The 26,965-nt window shown below is 35.5% G+C and overlaps 1 pseudogene; it reads right to left on the reverse strand.

The window, feature by feature from the left end:
- Window positions 1–523: 523 nt before the first annotated feature.
- LOC100615335 (eukaryotic translation initiation factor 4 gamma 2-like) lies at window positions 524–6,386 on the reverse strand (annotated as a pseudogene).
- Between the last annotated feature and the right edge of the window lie 20,579 nt (window positions 6,387–26,965).

Here is a 26,965-nt window from a genome sequence, read left to right on the forward strand (position 1 = left end):
GAATAATTTATCAGTTCTCTGTTGAGAGTATTTTCTTAAATATATTCAAAATTATTGACACACTGAGAGGATGGTTTGTATAATTTGATTCCAGCTTGCTTCTTTCTATCATGTCCCTTTCACTGATAATCTGAGTCAAAGTGTTGGTTTCCTGACATTTAGAGTGTTTTGGGGGGTATGAGTAAATATTAGAATGATTTAGATGATAAATTAGAGCACCACTCCATGTAGGGAATAATTTTAAAATAATTTTAACTTAATAGATTGGATAACTTATGTTCACAATATCCTACATAAATATAAACAAACATGCTAATTGATATTTGATATTTTTCACTATTTATATAATTTATATAACACAGATAAATATTATCCTTCATGTTCTAATACCAATGTTCATGGAAACAATTTCAGTCAGATTGAACATAAGTTTTTGACAATGGAGACACTGCTTTGCCTTTCTCTTTTTGGTTTTATTCATCTCAGAAACAGCAGGGATTTTATAGCTTAGTAAGTGTGCAGCAGATCTTAGTTCTGGTTAGAAAAGTGTTGGATCAACGTGATCATGAAGAAATTTCTGCATTACTGGCTTGAAAGAAAGTAGTAGTTGTTTTTCCTGCTCTAACTGTTCTTTGGAAGGAGCAGAGGATGAATCTGTTTCATCGCTGGGGGGGTTTACTACACTAGAAATGTACTGTAAGAAGCTAGTCATTAAGATGCTCACAAATCATTTATCTACATGAAGTTTGGGAGAGATGTTATCTTTAATCCATTTATATATGGTTTGAGGGGATGGATCCAACTTTATTTGCTTCAACAGTTCCTTCTCCAATTTGAGGAGTGGGAATAAGAAACTCAGTCCCTTTCCTTCCAAAATCTCCAACATGCGGTCCTTATTCTGATCAATTTCTGGGAGCATTTTCTGCATATTGACCTTGCTTTGTTGAAAAAGTTCTGTTAACCATTCTCGATCTTGTAATTTAGCTAACTGCTGAAGACAAAGTAGGAAGAGAGGAAAATGGGTGCCACTTTCTAGTGGTTGAGCTAGTTCTGAAATGCTCACCAGCTCTGAAATGATGGCACGAGCTGCAAACTGTGCTAAATAGGATTTCACCAAAGGGATGTCAACCTCCAGTTTGGGACACTGGTCCAATACATTCAGGAAAGCCTGCATGAAATTTCTTCATGATCACGTTGATCTACAAGTCAGTGCCCTGTATGCTCTTCAGGTGCACTGCTATAACAGCAACTTCCCAAAAGGCATGTTACTTCGCTTTTTTGTGCACTTCTATGACATGGAAATTATTGAAGAAGAAGCTTTCTTGGCTTGGAAAGAAGATATAACCCAAGAGTTTCCGGGAAAAGGCAAGGCTTTGTTCCAGGTGAATCAGTGGCTAACCTGGTTAGAAACTGCTGAAGAAGAAGAATCAGAGGAAGAAGCTGACTAAAGAACCAGCCAAAGCCTTAAATTGTGCAAAACATACTGTTGCTATGATGTAACTGCATTTGACCTAACCACTGCGAAAATTCATTCCGCTGTAATGTTTTCACAATATTTAAAGCAGAAGCACGTCAGTTAGGATTTCCTTCTGCATAAGGTTTTTTTGTAGTGTAATGTCTTAATCATAGTCTACCATCAAATATTTTAGGAGTATCTTTAATGTTTAGATAGTATATTAGCAGCATGCAATAATTACATCATAAGTTCTCAAGCAGAGGCAGTCTATTGCAAGGACCTTCTTTGCTGCCAGTTATCATAGGCTGTTTTAAGTTAGAAAACTGAATAGCAACACTGAATACTGTAGAAATGCACTTTGCTCAGTAATACTTGAGTTGTTGCAATATTTGATTATCCATTTGGTTGTTACAGAAAAATTCTTAACTGTAATTGATGGTTGTTGCCGTAATAGTATATTGCCTGTATTTCTACCTCTAGTAATGGGCTTTATGTGCTAGATTTTAATATCCTTGAGCCTGGGCAAGTGCACAAGTCTTTTTAAAAGAAACATGGTTTACTTGCACAAAACTGATCAGTTTTGAGAGATCGTTAATGCCCTTGAAGTGGTTTTTGTGGGTGTGAAACAAATGGTGAGAATTTGAATTGGTCCCTCCTATTATAGTATTGAAATTAAGTCTACTTAATTTATCAAGTCATGTTCATGCCCTGATTTTATATACTTGTATCTATCAATAAACATTGTGATACTTGATGTAAAAAAAAAAAAAAAAAAAAAAAAAAGAAAAGTGTTGGAGACTGTAGTTGTGAGTTGAGAAACATTATTTTCAATGTGTTCTACTAAATACATTTAATAATACAGTTTTTAGACAGGTTACAAGGTAAAGACATTGGATTCTCTGAATTTTTAGTTTAAAAGAGCATGTAGATAAAGTGAATTATAGGGCTATATTATGCACACAGTCTTATTAAGTCACCGAATTTTTAAGTACATTTAAAGGAACCAACAGCAAACCCTTGCAAGATGCAAAATATTGCAGCTAAGACTCAGAATGGAAAGTATTACAGCATACAGAGCAGAACTAGATTTCAAAGGACTGGAGGCCTGCCAAAGCTCCTTTGAAAATGCTCAAGTACCACATACCTAGGGCTCCCACTTGCAACAGACTCATAGGAAAAATAAATAAATAAATAACATAAAAACGAAGGTTGTGTGCATACCACATGTAGTGAAAAGCTGCCCCACCAAAGCAAAACTGGAGAAAAGAGCATCACAACATTATTCTTCATTTTGGAAGCAACCAGTAAAAGAAGAGGAAGCACAATTGTACCTGTTTCCTAAAAAATCTGCAATGCCATAAGACTCTGACTCATCTTGGTTAGAGCCTCGTTTAGCAAGTTTTTTGGAAGTTTCTATGATTGTTCATTTTTGTCATTGCCAAAGGTTAATCTTTGACTATCCACCAGATTATTCCAGAAACCTCTTTTGAAGTTAATATAAAAATCAGCCCTTACTGGCAAAACCTTATCCAACATGACAAATGTAAACTTTTTTGAAGGCAGACACCACGATCTTCCTGGTTCCCAGTGCATTCCTCAACCATAGCCCCTACATATAGTGAGCACTCAGTAAATGTTGCTACTAATATTAATTCTGTTGCATATGTAAATTTTACCATCATATAAGAAAGACAAGTCATCTGTTTAATGCTATGATCATAGTACTTCATCTAACTAAAATGTCAGTTAATTTTTGCTGCATAGGAAAAATCCCAAAACGTAGGAGGTTAAAACAACACTTACTTACTAATGGTTCTGTAAGTTATCAATTTCAGCCAGGCTGCCCAGTGTGCTGACCTGGGCAAGGCCTAGCCCATTTTGACTAAGATTTCTCATAGGTCTGTAGTCAGTTGACAAGTTAGCTAAGGGCTGGCTGATCAAAAATGAGTAGATATTACAGAGTATGGTTTGGGAGGGCAATAATTTGTGGCACTTATTTTGCTGCTGATCACAAATATATTTTTTAAAATCATAGATTTAACTAATAGTTTTCATTGTGCTACTTCAGTAAACACAATAGCCCTTTTTGGGACTTGTGGGTGATACCTACACATGTTCAACTTGGCTAATTCTCTGATTCAGGGAGTGGCATCTACAGCCCACACTCCAAATTGAGCCTACTCTGTTTTGTTTTGTTTTGTTTTGTTTTTGGTAAATAAGGTTTTAATGAAAATAAACACATTTGTAGCATAGTTTGAAGTCAGGTAGCATGATGCCTCCAGCTTTGTTCTTTTGGCTTAGGATTCACTTGGCAATGCAGGCTCTTTTTCGGTTCCATATGAACTTTAAAGTAGTTTTTTCCAATTCTGTGAAGAAAGTCATTGGTAGCTTGATGGGGATGGCATTGAATCTATAAATTACCTTGGGCAGTATGGCCATTTTCATGATATTGATTCTTCCTTTCCATGAGCATGGAATGTTCTTCCATTTGTTTGTATTCTCTTTTATTTCGTTGAGCAGTGGTTTGTAGTTCTCCTTAAAGAGGTCCTTCACATCCCTTGTAAGTTGGATTCCTAGGTATTTTATTCTCTTTGAAGCAACTGTGAATGGGAGTTAACTCGTGATTTGGCTCTCTGTCTGTTATTGGTGTATAAGAATCCTTGTGATTTTTGCGCATTGATTTTGTATCCTGAGACTTTGCTGAAGTTGCTTATCAGCTTAAGGAGATTTTGGGCTGAGACGATGGAGTTTTCTAGATATACAATCATGTCATCTGCAAACAGGGACAATTTGACTTCCTCTTTTCCTAACTGAATACCCTTTATTTCTTTCTCCTGCCTGATTGCCCTGGCCAGACTCAGAAACCAAAACAGCATGGTACTGGTACCAAAACAGAGATATAGACCGATGGAACAGAACAGAGCCCTCAGAAATAATACTACACATCTACAACCATCTGATCTTTGATAAATCTGACAAAAACAAGAAACAGGGAAAGGATTCCCTATTTAACAAATGGTGCTGGGAAAACTGGCTAGGCTTATGTAGAAAGCTGAAACTGGATCCCTTCCTTATACCTTATACAAAAATTAATTCAAGATGGATTAAAGACTTAAATGTAAGACCTAAAACCATAAAAACCCTAGAAGAAAACCTAGGCATTACCATTCAGGACATAGGCATGGGCAAGGACTTCATGTCTAAAACACCAAAAGCAATGGCAACAAAAGCCAAAATTGACAAATGGGATCTAATTAAACTAAAGAGCTTCTGCACAGCAAAAGAAACTACCATCAAAGTGAAAAGGTAACCTACAGAATGGGAGAAAATTTTTGCAATCTACTCATCTGACAAAGGGCTAATATCCAGAATCTACAAAGAACTCAAACAAATTTACAAGAAAAAAACAACCCCATCAACAAGTGGGTGAAGGATATGAACAGACACTTCTCAAAAGAAGACATTTATGCAGCCAACAGACACATGAAAAAATGCTCATCTTCACTGGCCATCAGAGAAATGCAAATCAAAACCACAATGGGATACCATCTCACATCAGTTAGAATGGCGATCATTAAAAAGTCAGGAAACAACAGGTGCTGGAGAGAATGTGGAGAAATAGGAACACTTTTACACTGTTGGTGGGACTGTAAACTAGTTCAACCATTGTGGAAGACAGTGTGGCGATTCCTCAAGGATCTAGAACTAGAAATACCATTTGACCCAGCCATCCCATTACTGGGTATATACCCAAAGGATTATAAATCATGCTTCTATAAAGACACATGCACACGTATGTTTATTGCGGCACTATTCACAATAGCAAAGACTTGGAACCAACCCAAAATGTCCAACAATGATAGACCAGATTAAGAAAATGTGGCACATATACACCATGGAATACTATGCAGCCATAAAAAAGGATGAATTCATGCCCTTTGTAGGGACATGGATGAAGCTGGAAACCATCATTCTCAGTAAACTATCGCAAGGACAAAAAACCAAACACCGCATGTTCTCAATCATAGGTGGGAATGGAACAATGAGAACACCTGGACACAGGGCAGGGAACATCACACACCAGGGCCTGTTGTGGGGTGGGGGGAGGGGGGAGGGATAGCATTAGGAGATATACCTAATGTAAATGACGAGTTAATGGGTGCAGCACACCAACATGGCACATGTATACATATGTAACAAACCTGCACGTTGTGCACATGTACCCTAGAACTTAAAGTATAATAAAAAAATATATATAAAGAAAATAAACACATGTATTTATTTATTTATTGTTTCTTACTATTTTCATGCTCCAATGGCAGAATTCCATAGTTATGATAGAGAACATGTTTCACAAAGGCCAAATATCTACTATGTGGCCCCTATCTACTCTGATTTTTCTCCTGAATAAAGATCAATATGGGCATATATTTTCAGAGCTTTCAATATTTTATTATTATAAATAACAGTATAATAATGATAGAGTACTTCCTTTGTGCTGGGTACTATTCTAATATCATTTATTTCAACTAATTTAATCTTCATGAATGCCTTATGATGTACAGTTATCATCACTTTATAAATGAAGAAACTGAGGCACAGAAAAGTTAAACGTCTTCTCTTATTGAACTCAGAATAGGATTAAATTCATTTTCCATGGCTTGTAAGTCATAGTTTATCTTCCCCATGAGTTTCTATTTCATGTAAGAACAACCATTTTTAACAGTCCCAGCCATACTAACTTTCCTTCAATTTCTTAAAAATGCTGAGCTCTTAACTTCTTTATGATCTTTACATATGAAATTTACTGTTTATGGAGTAATTTCCATACCATTATATCTGGCTTCTTATTGCTTAAATCACAGCTCAAATGTCGGTTTCTTAAAGTAGTCTTGCCGAAGAATACTTCCAAAGAAAAATTTTCACCCATCTTGTTATTCTCTCAAAACATATTATTATTTTCTATCACAGCCCTTATCAAACTTGCAATTTAACATTTGTACAACTGTTTATCATCTGTCTTTCTCAATATAACTTTATGAGGGCAGAAATCATGCCCACTTTATCCACCACTTCTTACAAAATCCCTGGCACATCGCAGGTGTTTAATAAATGTTCACTGAATAATGAAGAAATATGCATTATGGGAATTGAAAAATTATCATTTACATGTTAAAAAATTATAAGGTTAAAAAATTTTTTTAAGTTCAAGGTACATGTACAGGATGTGCAGGTTTGTTGCATAGGAAACTTGTGTTATGGGAGTTTGTTGTACAGATTATTTCACCACCCAGGTATTAAGCTTAGTAGCCATTGGTTATTTTTCCTGATCCTCTCCCTCCTCCTACCTTCCACCCCAATAGGCCCATTGTGTGTTGTTCCCCTCTATGTGTCCATGTGTTCTCATCATTTAGCTCCCACTTATAAGTGAGAACATGCTGTATTTTCCTGAGTTAGTTTGCTAAGGATAATAGCCTCCAGCTCCATCCATGTCCCTGCAAAGAACATAATCTCATTCTTTCTTATGGCTGCATAGTATTCCAAGGTGAATATGTACCACATTTTCAGTACTTTTTTATTATGTTTAGATGCCTCACATTTATGAAAGACTACTTTTAAACATATGTGTATGTGTGTGTGTGTATATATATATATATATATTTGTATTTAAATGTTCCTTAAATAGTCTTTTCTGAGCATAAAATCACCTCCCTCTACCATATTATCTTCAACTACCCATCCTTCCAGTTATTTATAGAGATACATATTGGATTTGTTGATATGGAGAAACAGACAGTATGTCTCCTTAAGCAACTCTACTAGAGTTATGCCATTTTTAAGTGCTTTACTGTGTCATTTTTTACATGTATTATACTTTAACATTCCATCTTGATTGTTACTATCTTTTCCTTTTACAAATATCAATGCCCTTAATTTCCATGTAATACATTTACATTTACAAGAATTTCCTTACAATTTATACCCAGAAATAATATCTATCAAAAGAGTATATACAATTTAAAATGGTAGATATTGTCAAATACCCTTTTAAAAGATGACACAAATTTTTACTTTCTTCAAAAGTGAATGTGAATATTTTTTCCCTACAGTTTGAGACTGCCAGACATTGTAAAGTTATTTTATATGTGATTTCAATGTATTTATCTTGTTATTAAATGTTCACATTGAACACATTTTTATACCTTTATTGATTTTTGTGATTTTTTTTTCCTTTGGTGAATTGCCTGTTCTTTTCTGAGCTCCTTCCTATGTTTAATTATATTTTTTGGTCTCCATTTGTGAGAAAAATTGATTATAAATAAAATTTTTGTCTTTTTCACATGGTGGACATATTTCTGCCAGTCTGCAATTTTTTTTCACTTAGTTTATGAAGTATATTACCAATAAGAAATGTATACGTGGTCAAAGCTGTCAATCATTTTCTTCTGGTTTCTGTTAAATTAGAATATGTGTGTTTGTGTGTATGTACGTGTGTACATTTACATATTTTAGAATTTTTAAACATTTAATTATTTAATATCCCAACCCTGCATGAAGCAAAGATTCTTAACTTTGCATGCAATCTAGCCAGTTCACACGAGTTCATCTCATGTCTTGTGAAACTTTTTAAATGTAGCCAATGGTACCACAGCAGGTATACAACACTCAATTTCCCTATACGCCAAAGACACAAACTGAGTCAATAATTTATCTGCTTCCAAAATTATAGCTGATGCAGTTTTTAAAAATGTTTGGCCACTGCATCCCGTCACTGTCCTTCTAATTTCTAGTAGCAGTTTTTCACCATCTAGTACATGGACATGAGGCTAGTGCTACCTGCTTAAGGTTTTCTGATATAGTAGTACTCATCTTGTCTATCAATCAGGAAACATAAAATTATATAATCTCTCTAAAGATGGTGGTGTAAAGATGTTTATTTTCTCACACTGCATATGTCCATTAGGAGTAAGTCCATGCAAGAATAATGATAAATCTGTTATTAGATCCTAGAACATTATACAGTAGCAAAATATTTTGTAAAACAGTAATAGCCTGTAGTTTTCACTCCAGGAATTAGGGTGAAAAAATAGCCTCTCTCTGGAACATAGCAAGCCTCATGACACAGGGACAAAAGAAAAATGAACTTGAAGCTTCTGTTCAGGAGTGGCACACATCGCTTCCACAAACAATTAATTGGCTAAAGCAAATCACCTGAAGCTCCTGTGTTTAAAAGGCAGATGCTCTGCCAGGGGGGGAGAAGAAATACTGATGAAAGTTATAAAAGATTACTTTTGCCTTTCTCCTTCATTGACTCTATTTTTCAGACAGACATGAGCAGGGTAGGAGATGGCGAACCCACAAGCAGGAATGTCAGGCGACCATCAGGTGATGTTCAGGCGGTTGTTAACTGTCTCTCTAAAATAATAGCCAGCACGAGGGAAAGGCAGTCTCCCCGTAGATAGAAAATACCTAAAAAAATTGGTGATCAACAGCTTGCCTGTAAGATCTCAGGAGATGCATGAGTGAGCTCGAGCATGCACACTAAGAGGCAAAACGGTGAAGTTTAACTGGTATGTGACCTCCTGGGGACATTTGGCTGGTAAGGGAAGAATACCTTAAGTGAACATGCCTACAACTCCAGTAAACGCACCTTGTACTCACCTCCCAAGTGCTATCAGGCCACTGCACATGCAGATAGCCCACCACAAGCAAAGAATCAGGGGAAAAAAGAGGCAGACCTTGGAAGTATGCCAACGTATGAAACCCCAAGTCAAAAGGTCAAATGCACACTTGGCTTTCTCAAGTAGCCCACCTGTCCCTCTTCCAACTATAATTTCCTTCCTTTTATTTCTGCTCTAAAGCTTTTTAATAAACTTTCACTCCTGCTCTAAAACTTGCTTTAATTTCTGCCTCATGCACTTCAGTCAAATTCTTTCTTCTGAGGAGGTAAGAATTGAGGTACTGTAGACCCATATAGATTCGCCGCCGGTAATGTTTTGGTGCGGTGTGACTGGGATAATTTCCACTCCTAATATATTCTGTCTGTGGAATTCTTGGTTTTAACTTTCTGAGTGTTTTGGCTGTATGTCCTAGGATATTGCTCTGAATTTATCTTCCATATGATTAATTTAGTCTTCAACAGTGTTTATTCTGTTATTTTTAATCAAGCTTAAATATTATAATTAATTCTGAAGTGGGTACTTAGTTTTTTTTATTTTTTAGTTTGTATTTTAGCTTGTTGTTTTTTAGTTTGTCTCTGATTCACACCAGTCTGCTAAATTTGAAGGTAAAATCTGTGCAGATGCATAGAGCATATTGATAAGAAAGATTCAATAGAAATACAAGGTGAAGGATGCAGACAATGCATTTGACTTTCTCAACTGTTAAAACAGGAGAAACTTGCTCTGGAAAGAGACTACTTTCATGATTTATTTTTCCTTCCTGGCATCTTCAGATAAGACATTCTCCACATTTTTGTGGATTCCCCCAAACTCTAATTAACAAAAGAATGGGAAAAAGAAAAAGAACCTTCTTAAGAAATAAGTAAGTATGAAGCATGAAGTTCTCTGTATTTTAGCTTGGAAAACTCAACCCAACAATATTTGGATGAGAATATTAAAGCTCCCTGTCTCCTTTACTTATACTATACAATTAAATGACTAGGCAAAGACCCTTAGTCATTCTCCCAGAGCAACATAATAATTTATGGGGCCAGATGAAAAATCTGAGTCACTCTCATTGTTGGGATAGATAATTCTACCGGTGACTGAGCCCAGTAATTTAGATGTATAGTGGTAAATAAATGATGGCTTTTTAACTCTTGTTGAGTAAGAATCATTTATGTATTTATTTCTCTCTCTTAATGCTTAGTACTTAAATATTATGTTACTGTACTTTCAGCAATGGCCTTGTGAGTAAACAGTTATCAGTGGGGGGTGAAATTGTGGAAAGGGCAAGTAAAAAATGTTAAGGATGCAATTTCTTAGTGAAAAATGAATGTGCAGATATGTAAAAATATCTTGGTGTGTGACCATGGTTTTGTCTCACATGGGTTACTTCTGTAGCTCTGACTCAGACTCATGTGCTTCTCAAAATCCATTTTCAAAGGAGATTATCCCATGTTTTATTGTTATATATCAGATTACTTTCTCTAACAGTGGTCTGTTCCAGCATTCACTGGCTCCACCCTCCTGGGAAGTTATGTTTCTATTTTTTCAAACAATTCTGCTCTTCTATAATGTTATGATACTTTTGTCTGTTTCTTTAGTACTGTATACCCATATCCCTAGATCATAGCAGGCATTTAATATATTTCATTGAATAAATTAAAAATGCATAAATTGGGCACCTAATTGTACATCTGGTGATAAATATCTCCCTAAATGTGCACTGTTCAGAGGAGTCAAATCATAATTAAAACCACTTTAGGATGAGCGGCCAATCTGTTTGATGGCGAAGCCATTCTGTCATGCCATTTTAATTATAATGATTCTCGTCAAAATGTTCTAGAAATTTGATTCCAAGATTTTGGTAGATTAATGTCTTGTTGACATTTTAGGAATTGGCGTTCACTTTTCCTGAATTCATTTTTACCTTGAACTTGATGTGGTATTTGTCATATTTTATGTTTCAGGTATTTGCTACCATTGCTTATAATCATCAAGTAACCAAACCTTAACTAGCATTGTAATGTTATGAGGTTTGTGCCGTGAATGGTCATTAAATTAACATTTTTCATCATAGAAATTGTCATTTATAGAGGATTTGACAATCGTCCAAATTAGTCTTAAACTCTTTCCACCTATCTAACTTGCAAGGATTCCATTTACTAAATAAAAAATAGAGCAGCTAAACCAAAGGCAAATTTTTATTTTCATTTATTTTTTCAATTTCCACTTAAATGGTTCATGACTTTTTTAGTTAGAAAAACATAAAACATTCAAAATTATCTTGATTATTTGCTTTATTAGCCCACAAAGAGAGAAGAAAATAAATAAATGCAAGCAGGTGTTATACACAGATGTGCATTGCTAAAGCTAATAATATGCCATTCTTTCTCAATAGAATTCTCCCAGTACATTTTTTTGCCTGAATCATACACCACTGAAGTTCAAACCCAAGAATTAAAAAAGAAAACTCAGTCATAATTCAATATATAATGAAATATTTCCTCTATTCACTTTTTTCATGTGTTCAAACATAAAATAGATGTAGTGGACCTATCAGGAATGCATTGGCCCTTAGTCATAAGGTTTTATGGGAAGAGTCAGAATAATATATGATTAGTGAGTATTAAAGAAAGAAGGGAAGAACACACTTGAATTGAATTTTATAATCTAGCAACACAAAGATGCAGAATACACAATGGCAAAGATTATTGTCCCTGAAGTCAGACCCATCTGGCTTCAAACCCCGGCTCAACCATTTAGTAAGAGTGAGATTGGGCAAGTCACTTAAGCTCTCTGTGCTCTAGTTAACTACTCTGTGAAATGGAGATAATAATATCACTTAAGTCATGGGTGATTGTGAGAATTAAATGAGTTAATACGTATTGCTCAGAAGAGTGATTAGAACAGAGGAAGAAGTGTTAAAATTACTTTTGTCATTACCACCTGAGAGAATGTAGTATGGTATTAATGAAAAGGTAGTGATAGGCAAGTTCTGTTAAATGTTTCAAAAGTGAACCCTAGGAATTATGTATACTTTTTCATGGCAAAGATACCCATTAGTTGGACTGTGTTAAATGCATAATTCAAAATTCTTCTAATGTTTAGTGGAAAGCATGGCTAAAAACATAATTAAACAAACACTCTAGTGACATTGTTGATTGCCTATCTATTTATCCCTTTAAAATTGAAAAACAATTTTCTTTCAGATATTCAACGCTCACCTAGGTTGGTATCCATTTTGTTTGAAAGGGAGCATATTGTTGAAGGGGGTTTTATTTGGTCTGAAGGAGAAGGTAGAACATGAAGGAGGAGAGAATGAAGAGAATAAGTGACATAGAGCCAGAGTCCTTAGTGAATGACAGAAGATCATTGCCTTAGCTGTAGACTCTCTCAGTTATGTGATGTAAGATAATCCTTTTGTCATTAAAACCTGTTATCTATTTCATGATTGCTGCAACTAAAAGTTTTATAACAATGTACACACACATTTACACCTTCTGTACATTTATGCTTCCAAAGAAAATCTATGGTAGTTTTCATTTGGCGGCAAGTAACAGAAAACCCAAGCTAAAAGTAGCTTATTACAATCTAACAATTAATTGATTCTATACAGATGGTCCCTGACTTACAAAGTTTCAATTTAATTATCATACAACTGTACTGTTTTTCACTTTCAGTACAGTATTCAATAAATTATTTGAGATATTCAACACTTCATTATAAAATAGGCTTTGAGTTAGATGGTTTTGCCCAGCTCTAGGCTACTACAAGTGTTCTGAGAACATTTAAACATTTAAAGTGGGCTAGGTTAAGCTATGATGTTCTAAATTACCTGCAATGTAGAAGTTAATAAAAGTGAATATTAATTGAGTAGATATGGTAATATGTTCCAAATGGTATCATAGGATTTTATATTTATGATGTTATATATTCATCACAGGCAACTCATGATTTAAGTACTGTTTATCAGAAGTAACCTCATCGTAAGTAGAAGAGCATCTGTACTTGGAAGATGAAGGGTACAGTGTGCTTTAGAGCTGGCTTAATTCAGTCTATCCAGCTCAATTTTTTTCTGATTCTCCAAGGTCCGCTTTTTTTTTATTTGTTTGTTTAATTTTCTTTTGGTGTGTTTTGGCTTCATCTTCAGGCTGATACTAAGATGACTGTCAGACTTAAACAACTTACATTCACATGTCTCCATTTAAGTATTGTTAGAAAAATAAGACACTAGGAAGGTCGAATAATTTGACTACATCACAATTTGGAAGTGTTATGACACATTCTCTTATTCTTGCCCGACTCTAGAGGCCAGGCTCTTAAGCAGTATGCAACACTATATTACTCATAGTAATTGAAGGAAGTTAAGATACAGAACATAACAAATGAGAGATAATTCTTGGACCTTGTTGATTATTATAAATCCCTTTCAGTGGGGAGTTCTTGCAAGAGTTCTTTGAAAGGAGGGGGCGACCTGTATCATTTGAAGAGTAGAGTTTGTAAGATTTGACTGTTGCCTAAGGTGAAAGGTATTCACTACTGAGAATATTCTGGAATTTTTCTCTGAAGGAGATGTCTACAGTTTGAGAATTTTGTTTCTAATTTATGAAGTATTAGGAGGAGAATTATTTTAGAAATAAATGTGAAATATAATAATATAAAAATGAAATATTTATATGTATAAAATGTAGTAGCACAAAAAGCTACAGAAAAACCATGTAATGATATTAACAAACAAAATGCCTCTATGAGAAAGCTTTTGTTTGATCGGAAAACTCATTTAATTACAGTGCTCTTTATATAATAAAAACGTGACATAAGCATCATGAGAAGAAAGTAGAATATTAAAAAGATAAATTATTTCTGTGCCTACAAAAATGTGATCAAAATTTGTGTGAAAACTCACCTTCCACAGGCAAATGCACAATAGACATATGTACAATAAATATACTGTTGGAGCTATGTTCTCTTTCCTAACGACATTGTGTGTGTGTGTGTGTGTGTGTGTGTGCTTATTTAGAGGTGGACCTCTAAATAATACTAAATTGGGCCCTACATCAATTTTTAATAATTCATTTTCCATATTTTTATTTTATTTGTTCTTATAACTTCAACTTTTTTTTTTAACAGTCAGTCAGTGGATTCCCTTATTCACAATCATAACTCAACTTTCAGGAAAAGAGGACAACCTTCATTTTAAGTTTTCCATAAACAGTGATGATCCTAACTTCCAAAATCTAAGAACTCAGCATTTGAGCATGGAGCCTCACAAATTCCCCATATATTATTCACTTAGGGTAATTTAAGATCTTTCTTTCTGGAGCCACATTCTAGAGATCCTAGTACCACCACGTGCTTTTAAAAGGTATTGACCACTTCTCTCATGGATTATGGCTTTAAGTGAAGACAGCTTATTTCTTGTCTTTATGCTGAGCACTAAGTAGGACTGTTTAAAAACCAGGAGCATTTATATAGTGACACTAAAGTAACACATGTCTTGCCTTTGTAATTTTGTCACAAAATCCACTCACATTGGAAACTAGATTTTCCCAAAGTCCAAGTAAAATGGTGTGCCTTAGTTGTACAGGCCAGGAGAAGATTTTACCATCAGGCAGGGGCCAGCTGCTATGTTCTTTTTTCTATGTGGATAACCATCCATTTAATTAAAGTCAGTGAATTTTAAAACAGAAAAATTAAAGGATAAGCTGTATGATTTAACAAGTGTCTTAAATGTCAAGTGACTATAGCCTAAAACATCTCCAAATTTAAATTTGTTTTTTTTTAATACTTTAAGTTCTAGGGTACATGTGCACAACGTGCGGGTTTGTTACATATGTATACATGTGCCATGTTGGTGTGCTGCACCCATTAACTCATCATTTACATTAGGTATATCTCCTAATGCTATCCCTCCCCCTCCCCCCCACCCCACGACAGGCCCCACTGTGTGATGTTCCCCTTCCTATGTCCAGGTGTTCTCATTGTTCAATTCCCACCTATGAGTGAGAACATGTGGTGTTTGGTTTTTTGTCCTTGGGATGGTTTGCTGAGAATGATGGTTTCCAGCTTCATCCATGTCCCTACAAAGGACATGAACTCATCCTTTTTTATGACTGCATAGTATTCCATGGTGTATATGTGCCACATTTTCTTAATCAGCTTCAAAGAGAATAAAATACCTAGGAATCCAAATTACAAGGGATGTGAAGGACCTCTTCAAGGAGAACTACAAAGCACTGCTCAATGAAATAAAAGAGGACACAAACAAATGGAAGAACATTCCATGCTCATGGATAGGAAGAATCAATATCATGAAAATGGCCATACTGCCCAAGGTAATTTATAGATTCAGTGCCATCCCCGTCAAGCTACCAATGACTTTCTTCACAGAATTGGAAAAAACTACTTTAAAGTTCATATGGAACCAAAAAAGAGCCCACATTGCCAAGTCAATCCTAAGCCAAAAGAACAAAGCTGGAGGCATCACGCTACCTGACTTCAAACTATACTACAAGGCTATAGTAACCAAAACAGCATGGTACTAGTACCAAAACAGAGATATAGACCAATGGAACAGAACAGAGCCCTCAGAAATAATACCACACATCTACAACCATATGCTGTTTGATAAACCTGACAAAAACAAGAAATGGGGAAGGATTCCCTATTTAATATATGGTGCTGGGAAAACTGGCTAGCCATATGTAGAAAGCCAAAACTGGATCCCTTCCTTACACCTTATACAAAAATTAATTCAAGATGGATTAAAGACTTAAATGTTAGACCTGAAACCATAAAAACCCTAGAAGAAAACCTAGGCAATACCATTCAGGACATAGGCATGGGCAAGGACTTCATGTCTAAAACACCAAAAGCAATGGCAACAAAAGCCAAAATTGACAAATGGGATCTAATTAAACTAAAGAGCTTCTGCACAGCAAAAGAAACTACCATCAAAGTGAAAAGGTAACCTACAGAACGGGAGAAAATTTTTGCAATCTACTCATCTGACAAAGGGCTAATATCCAGAATCTACAAAGAACTCAACAAATTTACAAGAAAAAAACAACCCCATCAACAAGTGGGTGAAGGATATGAACAGACACTTCTCAAAAGAAGACATTTATGCAGCCAACAGACACATGAAAAAATGCTCATCATCACTGGCCATCAGAGAAATGCAAATCAAAACCACAATGGGATACCATCTCACATCAGTTAGAATGGTGATCATTAAAAAGTCAGGAAACAGCAGGTGCTGGAGAGGATGTGGAGAAATAGGAACACTTTTGCACTGTTGGTGGGATTTTAAACTAGTTCAACCATTGTGGAAGACAGTGTGGCGATTCCTCAAGGATCTAGAACTAGAAATACTATTTGACCCAGCCATCCCATTACTGGGTATATACCCAAAGGATTATAAATCATGCTTCTATAAAGACACATGCACATGTATGTTTATTGCGGCACTATTCACAATAGCAAAGACTTGGAACCAACTCAAACGTCCATCAATGATAGACTGGATTAACTTCAACTTTTATTTTAGATTCAGTGGGTCTGTGTGTAGGTTTGTTACGTGGGTATATTGCATGATGCTGAGATTTGGGGTATGACTGATCTCATCACCCAGGTACTGCACATAGTACCCGATAGTTTTTTGACCTGTCCACTCTACTTTCCTCCCTGCTCTAATAGGCCCTACTGTCTATTGATGCCATGTTTATGTCCATGAGTATCCAATGTTTAACTCCTACTTAGAATTGAGAACATGCTGTATTTGGTTTTCTGTTCCTGTGTTAATTTGCTTAGAATGATGGCCTCCAGCTGCATCCATGTTGAGCAAAGGACATGTTTTCTTTTCTTTTTTTTTTTTACAGCTACATAGTATTCCATGTTGTATACGTACCACATTTTCTTTATCAAATCCACCATTGATAAGCACCTAGGTTGATTCTATGTTTTTGCTACTATGATAGCCCTGTGATGAACATGTGAGTACGTGGGTCTTTTTGGTTGAATGATTTATTTTCTTTTGGATATATACCCAGTAATGGGGTTGCTAGGTAAAATGGTAGTTCTGTTTTAAGTTCTTTGAGAAATCTTGAAACTGCTTTCCACAGTGGCTGAACTAATTTACACTCCCAATAGCAGTGTATAAGCATTACCTTTTCTCTGCAACTTCAACAACATCTGTTACTTGCCTTTTTAAAAACAGCCATTCTGAATAGTGTGAGATTGTATCTCATCATGGTTTTGATTTGCAAATTCTCTGATCATTAGTGACAATAAGCATTTTTTTCATATGTTTATTGGCCACTTTTATGTCCTCTTTTGAGAAGTGTCTGTTTAGATCCTTTGCTCATTTTTTAAATAGGGTTTTTTGTTTTTGCTTGTTGATTTGTTTAAGTTTCTAATAGATTCTGGATATTAGACCTTTGTCAGATGCATAGTTTGCAAATATTTTCTCCCATTCTCTACGTCATCTGTTTTCTCTATTGATAGTTTATTTTGCTATTCATAAGTTCTTTAGTTTAATTAAGCCCCATTTGTCAACTTCTGTTTTGTTGCAATTGCTTCTGAGGACTTAGTCATAAATTCTGTCCTAAGACCAATGTCAAGAATGGTTTTTCCTAGATTTTCTTCCAGGATTCTTATAATATGACATCTTACATTTAAATGTTTAATGCATGTTGAGTTAATTTTTGTATATGGTGAAAGGTGGGGATTCAGTTTCATTCTTCTGTGTGTGGCCAGCCAGCTATCCCACAACAATTTATAAAAAAGGGAAGACTTTTCCCCACTGCTTAATTTTTATTTGACTTTATCGACATCAGATGGCTTTAGGTGTGCAGTTGTATATCTGGGTTCTCCTATCTGTCCTACACATTGCTCTATATGTCTGTCTTTGTACCAGTACCATGTTGTTTTAGTTACTGTAACCTTATAGTATAGTTTCAAGTCAGATAATGCAATGCCTCTGGCTTTGTTCTTTTTGCTCAGGACTGCTTTGGCTATTCAGGATCCATATGAATTTTAGAATTTTTTTTTCTAATTCTGTGAAAAATGACACTGGTAGTTTGATAGGAATAACATTGAATCTGAAAACTGCTTTGGGCAGTGTGGCCATTTTAATGATATTGATTGTTCCAATCCAGGAGCATGGAAGGTTTTTCTATTTGTTGGTGTCTTTTATGATTTCTTTCAGCAATGTTTTGTAGTTGTACTTGTAAAGCCTTTTCACCTTCTTGGTTAGACGTATTTCTAGGTATTTTATTTTATTTTGTGGCTACTGTAAATGGAACTGCATTTTTTATTTGGCTGTCAGCTTGAACGTTATTGGCGTGCAGACATGCTACTGATTTTTGCATACTGATTTTGTAACCTGAAACTTTACTGTAATTGCTTACCAATTCCAGGAGCCTTTTGGCAGAATCTTTAGGGTTATCAAGATATAGAATCACATTGTCAGTGAAGAGAGATGGTTTGACTTCCTCTCTTCCTATTTTGATGCTTTTTATTTCTTTCTCTTACCTTAGTGCTCTGGCTAGAACTTCCAGTACTCTGTGGAATAGGAGTGGTGAGAGTGGGCATCCTCATCTCATTCCAGTTCTCAAGGGAAATGCTTCCAGCTTTTGCCCATTCAGTATAATATTAGCTCTGAGTTTGTCTTAGATGGCTCTTATTTTGAGGTATGTTACTTAAATACTTAGTATTGAGAGAGTTTTTTTTAACATGAAGGGATGTTGAAATTTATTGAAACCTTTTTCTGCATCTGTTGAGATGATCATGTTTCTGTTTTTATTTCTGGTTGTGTGGTGAATCATATTTATTGATTGGTGTATGTTGAACCAATCTTGCATCACAGGAATGAAGCCTACTTGATTATAGTGAATTAATATTTGATGTGCTGTGGGATTTGGTTTGCTAGCATTTTGTTAAGGATTTTGTATCTATGTTCATCCTGGATATTGGCCCATAGTTTTATTTTATGTGTCTGTGCGTGTGTCTGTCAGGTTTCGATATCAGGATGATGCTAGCTTTGTAGAATGAGTTACAGAAGTTTCTCTCCTCAATTTTTTAGAATAGTTTCACTAGAATTGGTACGAGCTGTTTGTTTTACATCTGATAGAATTTGACTGTGGCTCCATCTGGTCCTGGGCTTTGTTTGGCAGGTTTTTTATTACTGACTCAATTTCAGAACTTGATATTGGTCTGTTTAGAGTTTCAGTTTCTTCCTAATTGAATCTTGGGAGGTTGTGTGTTATCAGGAAAATTTGTCAATTTCCTCTAGATTTTCTGTTCATAGAGATGTTCATAATATTCTCTGAAGATCTTTGATATTTCTGTGGGATCAGTCATAATGTTATTTTTTGCCATTAGTAATTGTGCTTATGTGGGTCCTTATCTTTTTCCTTGTTAATCTAGCTAGCAATGTATCAATCTTGTTTATCCTTTTAAATAACCAATTTTTTGTTTCATTGATTTTCTATGTGGATTTTAAGGTCTATAGAGATTTTATTTATTTCTTGTCTTCTGCTAGCTTTGGAGGTAGTTCACACTTCTTTTTCTAGTTCCTCTAGGTGTGATGTTAGATCATTAATTTGAGATCTTTCTAACTTTTTGATGAAGGCGTTTAGTGCTATGAACTTTCCCCTTAACACTGCCTTTGCTGCCTCCCAGAGATTCTGCTATGCTGCTATGTTGTGTCTGTTTTCATTTATTTCAAAGAAGCTTTTTATTTATGCCCTAATTTCATTGTTTACAGAAAAGATACTTAGAAGCAAGTTGTTTAATTTCCCTGTAACTTTGTAGTTTTGAGAAATCTTCTTGGTAACACCCTACTGACAGCATTAGACAGATAATTGAGGTAGAAAACTAACAAAGAATTTCCGAACTTAAGTTCAACACTTTACCAATTAGATCTAATAGATGTCTACAGAATAGTCCACCCATCAACCACAGTATATACCTCCTTCTCATCTACACATGGAACATACTCCAAGACCAACCACAACTTGGCCATAAAACATCTTAATAAATTTTTTAAAATTGAAATATTACCATCCATATGACATTTTTGTTTTAAATTGCTATTACTTTAAAACAAAAATTGGCTGACATTTGTTGGTGTACTCTAAACATAAAATTGCAACTGCCTCCATTCTATGCCTATTAGTTGGTTTCTCACATGGCAGCTAAAGTGGTGTAAACTAGGTGGAAACTGGGATCAAGTTTTTTAAATGTAATAATAGGACTTAATATATAACATCAAAATGGTGTCCAATAGTGATGATTATTGATCTTCTTTGTTTCATAATTTTTCTATTCACTGCCTAAAAAACAAGACATATTATAGAGGGTCTCTTCTGCTCCTTGCTTTTCCTTGGCTTGTCAATGGTATCTGTGGCAGTCATAAAGTTGTGCCACATAGACCTCCCTTCAAGATTGAACTTGTCATCAGGTGTAACGTTGATAATATTTAGCTGTAGGTACTTTCATTATCTACTTGAGCTCTCAAGGTGAAGCCTTGCTTTTCCTAAAAACCACACAGACCGTGAAACACAGAGAATGAAAGAGCATGATGAGAGCCCTATTTCTGCACAGCCTTTGCCCTAGACCTCCACATTTGGCTACGACTTTCCCAGAGTGGCACTGTAGTCTGAGGCCCTTCCTGCTCTCTCCTCCTTCCTTATCTCTCTCATTTCACAGGTTTCAGACCTATATCATGGCCGGAAGTCTTTCCCTGCCTATTCCTGATCTCTCTTTCTTTATCTTTCCCAATCATTTTCCCGAATGAAAGCTCTTGCACTTTTAAATCTGTCTTGGTATCTCCTTCCTGGAGAATATAACTGACACAGTATCAAATGTGAGATTTTCATACTGCTTTCTATAGTCTTTGTGATGGTATTCTCACAAGAAGCCAGGGAATCCTCATGAGTAGATTTAATAGCAAAACACAGTTATTTTTTGAATGAAGACATTATTCACTAATTCAAATGTATTTGAGAGTTACTATACTCCACACTGTTCTATATCTTGAAATATATCAAATAACATACATGATACAATGAGTCATTAAGGGAGAAATGATTTATGGCTCTGGCAAAGTGTCAAAAATTTGGCATTTATCAAAAATAGACTAAATCATCAGTTCACACCACACTTCAAATAAGTACTCAATTTCTTAACTATTCAATGTAAAATAAAAATGACCAACAAAAATGTAAAACAAAATGATAAAAGGTCTAGAATAAGAGAGTTGCAAATATGCATCTGTTCTCGATGTAAGAGCAGTATTTTTCTAAGTATAAAAACAACTGAATGCATCACAAAAATATCCCATCGTTACAATGATTAACTATAAAAGTTTCTGTGCTTCAAAAACAGCAATGATTTAAAATGATTTTAATAATTCACTGGTGCGTGTCATGCTAACATTATCTAATCTGGAACCACCATATTATTTTCTTTTGTAAAAAACTTTTATTTTAAGTTCAAGTATACATGTGCAGGTTTGTTACATAGGTAAACTCGTGTCATGGGGGTTTTTGGTACAGATTATTTCATCACCCAGGTATTAAGCCTAGTACCAGTTGGTTATTTTTCTTGATCGTCTCCCTTGTCCCACCCTCCACCCTCAAGTAGGCCCCAGTGTCTGTTCTTTCCCTCTATGTGTCCATGTGTTCTCATAATTTAGCTCCCACTTATAAGTGAAAAATATGCAGTTTTTGGTTTTCTGTTCTTGCTTTAGTTTGCTAAGGATAATGGCCTCCAACTCTATCCATGTCCCTGCAAAGGACATGATCTCATTCTTTTTTATGGCTGCATAGTATTACATGGCATATATGTACCACATTTTCTTTATCCAGTCTAGCATTAATGGACATTTAGATTGATTCCATGTCTTTGTTTTTGTGAATAGTGCTGCTATGAACATCAGTGTGTATGTGTCTTTATAATAAAATGATTTATATTCCTTTGGGCATATACCCAGTAATGGGATTGCTGGGTCAAATGGTAGTTCTCCTTTTAGTCCTTTGAGGAATTACCACACTGCTTTCCACAAGGGTTGAAGTAATTTACACTTCCACTAATAGTGTATAAGCATTCCTTTTTCTCCTCGTCTTCACCAGCATCTGTTATTTTTTGACTTTTTATTAATAGCCATTCTGAATGGTGTGGGATGGCATTTCATTGTGGTTTTCATTTGCATTTCTCTAATTATCAGTGTGGTTGCACTTTTTTCATATGCTTGTTGGCTGCGTGTATCTCTTCTTTTGAAGTGTTCGTGTCATTTGCCCACTTTTAATGAGGTTTTTTTTCTTGTAAATTTAAGTTCCTTATAGATGCTGAATATTAGGACTTTGTCAAATGCATAGTTTGCAAATATTTTCTCTCATTCTGTAGGTTGTCTGTTTACTCTGATGATAGATAGTTTCTTTTCCTGTGCAGAAGCTCTTTGGTTTAATTAAGTCCCATTTGTCAATTTTTCTTTTTGTTGTAATTGCTTTTGGCATCTTCATCTTGAAATCTTTGCCCATTCCTATGTCCAGAATGTTATTTCCTACTATCGTAGTTTCTTTTGCTGTGCAGAAGATCTTTAGTTTAATTAGACCCCATTTGTCAATTTTTCCTTTTTTTTTTTCACTGCTTTTGGCATCTTCATCATGAAATCTTTGCCTATTTCTATGTCCAGAATGGTATTGCCTAGGTTGTCTTCCAGGGTTTTTATAGTTATGGGTTTTCCAATTTAAGTCTTTAATTCATTTTGAGGTGTTTTTTCTTCTTGTTTTTGTTTTGTATATGGTGTAAGGAAGGGGCCCAGTTATCCCAGCACCATTTACTGAAGAGGGAATCTTTTCCCATTGTTTGTTTTTGTCAGTTTTGTCACAGATGAGGTGGTTGTAGGTGTGCAGGCTTATTTTTGGCTCTCTATTCTGTTTCATTGGTCTATATGTCTGTTTCTGTACTGGTACCATGCTGTTTTGATTACTGTAGCCCTGTTAGTATAGTTTGAAGTCAGGTAGCGTGATGCCTCCAGATTTGTTCTTTTGCTTAGGATTGGCTTGGCTATTCAGGCTCTTTCTTGGCTCCATATGAATTTTAAAATAGTGGGGTTTTTTTTTCTAGTTTTGTAGAGAAGTCATGTGTAGTTTGATAGAAATGACATTAAATCCATAAATTCCTCTGGGCAGTGTGGTCATTTTAATTATAGTGATTCTTTTTATCCATGAGCATGGAATGTTTTTTCATTTGTTTGTATCTGCTCTGATTTCTTTGAGCAGTGTTTTGTAGTTCTTATTGTAGAGACCTTTTACCTCCTTGTATTCCTAGGTATTTTATTCTTTTTGTGGTAATTGTGATTAGGATTGCATTTCTGATTTGGCTCTCATCTTGACTGTTGTTGGTGTATCAGAATGCTAGTGATTTTTGTACATTGATTTTGTATCCTGAGACTTTGCCAAAGTTGTTTATAAACTTAAGGAGCTTTTGGGCCAAGATTATGAAATTTTCTAGCTATAGAATCATGTCATCTGAAAGCAGGGATAGCTTGACTTTCTCTCTTCCTATTTGGATTCCCTTTATTTCTTTCTCTTGTCTAATTGCCCTGGCTAGGACTTTCAATACTATATTGAATAGGAATGGTGACAGAGGCCATCCTTGTCTTCTGCTGGTTTTCAAGGGGAATGCCTCCAGCTTTTGCCCATTCAGTACAATATTAGCTGTGGGTTTGTCATGGATGGCTCTTATTATTTTGAGGTATTATCCTTCAATACCTATTTTATTGAGAGTTTTTAACATAAAGGGGCATTGACTTTTTTAAAAAGCCTTGTCTGATTCTGTTGAGAAAGTCATGTTTTTGTGGGTTTTTTTTTTTTTTTTTTTTTTTTTTTTTGATGGAATCTTGCTCTGTCACCCAGGCTGGAGTGCAATGGTGTGATCTCTACTTGCTGCAACCTCCTCCTCCAGGGTTCCAGCGATTCTCCTGCCTCAGCCTCCTGGGTAGCTGGGATTACAAGTGTGCGCCACCATGCCTGGCTAATTTTTGCATTTTTAGTAGAGACGGGGTTTCATCAGGCTGGTCTCAAACTCCTGACTTCATGATCCATCCCCCCTTGGCCTCCCAAAGTGCTGGAATTACAGGCGCGAGCCACCATGCCTGGCCAGTTTTTAGCTTTAATTCTTTTTAAGTGATGAGTCACATTTATTGATTTGTGTATGTTGAACTAACCTTATATGCCAGGATTAAAGCCTACTTAATTGTGATTGATAAACTTTTTGATGTGCTCCTGGATTCAGTTTGCCAACTTTTTTTATTTTGAGATGGAGTCTCATTCTATTCCCCAGGCTGGAGTGCAGAGGCATGATCTCGGCTCACTGCAAGGTCTGCCTCCCAGGTTCAAGCAAGTCTCGTGCTTCAGCCTCCCAAATAGCTGGGATTACAGATGTGCACCACCACACTTGGCTGATTTTTGTATTTTTAGTACAGATGTGGTTTCACCCTGTTGACCAGGCTGATCTCAAACTCCTGACCTCAGGTGATCTGCAAGCCTTGGCCTCCCAAAGTGCTGGGATTATAGGTGTGAGCGCCCAGCTGGTTTGACAGTATTTTGTTGAGGATTAGGATATTGGCCTGAATTTTTTGTTATTGTTGTGTCTCTGCCAGGTTTTTGTATCAGGATGATGCTGCTGGCCTCATGGAATGAGTTAAAGATAAGTCTCTCTTCCTCAATTTTTTGGAATAGTTTCACTAGGAATGGTACTAGCTCTTCTTTTTATATCTGGTAGAATTCAGCTGTGAATCATCTGGTTCTGGGCTTTCTTTGCTAGGTAGGCTATTTATTACTCATTCAATTTTGGAGCTTGATATTGATCTGCTCAGGGGTTCAATTTCTTTCTGGCTCAGTACTTGGAGGGTGTCTGTGTCCAGGAATTTATGCATTTTTTTTCTAGATTTTCTACTTTGTGTGCACATAGAGGTTCATAATATTCTCTGATGTTTATTTGTATTTCTGCGGGGTCAGCGGTAATATCCCCTTTGTTATTTCTGATTGTGTTTATTTGCATCTTTTTTTTTCTTTTCTTCTTTATTGGCCTAGCCAGTGCTCTATTTCATTAATTTTTTAAAAAGCATAACTCCTGGATTAATTGATCTTTTGAATGTTTTTTTATATCTCAATCTCTTTATATTTTACCTCTGATTTTGGTTATTTCTCATCTTCTGCTAGATTTGGGGTTAGTTTGCTCTTGGTTCCCTAGTTCTTTTAGATGTTAAATGGTGAAATTGAGATCTTCCTAACTTTTTGATGTGGACATTTAGTTCTATAAATTTCCCTCTTAATACTGCTTTGTCTGTGTCCCAGTATTCTTGTATGTTGTATCTTTGTTCTCAATAATTTCAAAGAACTAATTAACTACTGCATTAATTTCATTATTTACCGCAAAAACATTCAGAAGCAGGTTATTTCATTTTCATGTAACTGTATGGTTTTGAGTGATTTTCTTAGTCTTGATTTTTAATTTTGTTACACTATGGCTGAGAGAATGGTTGGTATGATTTTAGTCCTTTCACATTTGCTAAGGATTGTTTTATGTCCAATTATGTGGTTGATTTTAGAGTATGTGCCATGTGCTGATGAGAATAATGTATATTCTGTCGTTTTTGTGTGAAGAATTCTGTAGATGTTTATCAGATCCATTTGATCCAATGTTTAGTTCATGTCCTGAATATCTTTGTTAATTTTCTGTCTTAATGATCTGTCTAATACAGTCAGTTGGGTGGTTGAAGTCCCCCACTATTATTGTGTGGGAGTCTAAGTCTCTTTGCAGGTTTCTAAGGACTTGCTTTGTGAATCAGTTAGGTCTTCTTGTTGAATTGAACCACTTACCACTATATAATGCATTTCTTTGTCTTTTTTTTCTTTGTTGGCATAAAGTCTGTTTTGTGTGAAATTAGGAATGCAAACTCTGCTTATTTTTCTATTGGCTTGGTAGGTTTTTCTCCATCCCTGTATTTTGAGCCTATGAGTATCATTGCATGTGAGATGGGTTTCTTATGGTAACAAATTTCCTAAGCATTTGCTTGTCTGAAAATATTCTTATTTCTGCTTCGCTAATAAAGCTTAGTTTGGCCAGATATAAAATTGGCTAGAATTTCTTTTCTTTAAGAATGATGTATATTGACCCCCAATTTCTTCTGGTTTGTAGGGGTTCTGCTGAGAGGCCCGCTATTAGTCTGATGTGCTTTTCTTTGTAGGTAACCTGACCTTTTTCTCTAGCTGCTTTTCACATTTTTTTCCTTCATTTCAACCTTAGAGAATCTGATGATTATGTATCCTGGTGATGATCTTCTTGTGAAGTATCTGACTGGGGTTTTCTGCATTTCCTGAATGTGAATGTTGGCCTCTCTAGCTAGGTTGGGGAGGTTATCATGAGTGATATCCTGAAATAAATTTTACAAGTTGCTCCCATTGTTTTCTTCTCTTTCAGGGACACCAATGAGTTACAGAATTGGTCTCTTTACATAATCCCTTATTTCTTAGAAGTTTTGTTCATTCCTTTTCATTCTTTTTCTTCTGTTCTTGTCTGACTGTCTTATTTCAGAAAGCCAGTCTTCAAGCTCTAAGATTCTTTCATCTGCTTGCTCTATTCTGCTGTTAATATTTGTGATTGCATTATAAAATTCTTGTAGTGTGTTTTTTAGCTCTATCAGGTTGGTTACATTATTTTCTAGGCTGGCTATTTTGTCTGTCAGCTCCTGTTTCATTTATTGTCATTCTTAGCGTCCTTGGATCGGGTTTCAACGTACTCCTGCATCTTGATTATCTTCATTTCTACC

This window comes from Pan troglodytes, chromosome 13 (assembly GCF_028858775.2).
Source record: "Pan troglodytes isolate AG18354 chromosome 13, NHGRI_mPanTro3-v2.0_pri, whole genome shotgun sequence".
Lineage (NCBI taxonomy): Eukaryota > Metazoa > Chordata > Mammalia > Primates > Hominidae > Pan > Pan troglodytes.